Below are 1,874 nucleotides of genomic sequence, written 5' to 3'. Positions count from 1 at the left end.
TTGGGTTATGGCACTGATTAGGTTCAGTTCTGGCTAAAAAGATCTGGACCAGTTTTGGGCCGGCGAACACAAACTAATCTGGGCCACACTTTAGCTGTTGATATGGGCCAGATCCGCGCCAAAGGAAATTTGCTGACTGGGTCACAGCTTAGACCATGGTGGTCCATTATGTCACATCGGCCATGTTGAACACCCAAATAAAAGAAACACCCAAAATAGTTCACACCAGTCAAAACAAGTGCTACTTAGCTAACAGAATGATCCCAGAGTTGATGGAAATACATAAAAAGTGGCCATATTATCTATTTACAGCTGGATCTAATTGAATTACGACTTATTATTAGAATGGCTATAACATTAGGCCAGCATTTGTTTCTTTCTCTTACACAAAGTACACCACATCATATCCATTCACATCCTTAAAAGAAAACATTAGACAGGATGTTAGACCTTGTCCACTAGGTGTCATCCTGAGATAAAATGACAGCTCAGCAGTGTCCCTATTCTCTTAAGTGGGTCATCTTGTATTACAGTATGTTGTGGCTAGCAAATGTGGTTCTCCCAAACTGGATGCAATGTGATGTACCAAAATGGAAACTCTTTTTTTACATCTGGGCTTAATACTGTTACACAAAATGTGGCAAAAAAAGATATGCGGTAGACATAATATTTTACATTGTGATCATATAATTAAAGCAGTAATTACAGAAGTTGAAGTATACAGCTTTATCTTTACGCTTACTGAAATAAGTAATATGTTGCAGTTAACATTCAATGAAGAAAAAAGACTGAGACTTTGATTTTGCAGACAGTTATCTTTAATGGGGTGTATCTATGTGTAAAAAAATAGCAAATGGCAATCTTCTTAAGATGTGAAAAGTGAAAAGAAAAACTGTGATTTTAATACTCACGAACTGGTGGATCTTGCTCATCCACATTCTTTACATTTATCCAAATGTACAGCATCTACTTGCATGTCCCAGTGCACATCAAAGGTGTTGCACCAAGCAATTACGCCATGTCATATTATGTATTTGATAAATAATGTCACTTAGAGGTGAAAACGCCAAACACATTATTGCAGCAAAATAAATCCCTTCAGAAACATAACTATTAAGGGTGTTAAAAGAAGACACTGTTTATTAAACACTTAAACCCTGACAGCTATTGCAAGATAAGGCCTACCATTGCATAAGCCTGGACTATACAAGGAAAGTTAAGGATTTGTTCAAATGATAAACTGAAATGATATCAGACAATGACAACCATGATATGTCAATGTCAGAAAAAAAAAGTTTTGGGTCTTCTTGAGGAGACTTTTAGAGTAAAAGTTTAAATGAAATGAGCAGAAAAAATATTGTTTCAATCTTAGTCTTGTAACAGAGTAGCTACAACTTTTGACAAGACATTTTATGTTTTTATATCCCACTTAACCCTTAAATGCATACCTCTGGTCTTAAGCGACCCGGGACATCATTCTCTACCCTCTCCCTCCTTCATTTTTTTAAGTTAGACATCAACTTTCTTAGTATTCCTCAATCTATTAATTATAAACAATATAACAACAACAAAAAACAGTAAAATATAAAAGAATGCCAGTTTTCTGATTAATTTTTTGTAAAAAGTGTATAGGGTCGCTAGAGACCCGAGGTATGTAAATGTATAAGTATTTTTTCCTGCGCAACTATATTTACATATCTGATGACTCAATATGTGCAATGCATATTTTTTCCTCAAGGTGGCACTGTTTGATACACAATGATGACATGACATTTCACTCATAATTACCACAGGCATAAAACAAACGAATATCATCAGCAAAAATTGAAGTGGTTTGAATGGCTTTACTGCAGAGCAATTACTATACGCAATGA

This window comes from Sinocyclocheilus anshuiensis, unplaced genomic scaffold (assembly GCF_001515605.1).
Source record: "Sinocyclocheilus anshuiensis isolate Anshui unplaced genomic scaffold, SAMN03320099.WGS_v1.1 scaffold888, whole genome shotgun sequence".
Classification (NCBI taxonomy): Eukaryota; Metazoa; Chordata; class Actinopteri; order Cypriniformes; family Cyprinidae; genus Sinocyclocheilus; species Sinocyclocheilus anshuiensis.
The sequence above is the reverse complement of the archived record's forward strand: the minus strand, read 5'-3'. Positions refer to the sequence as shown.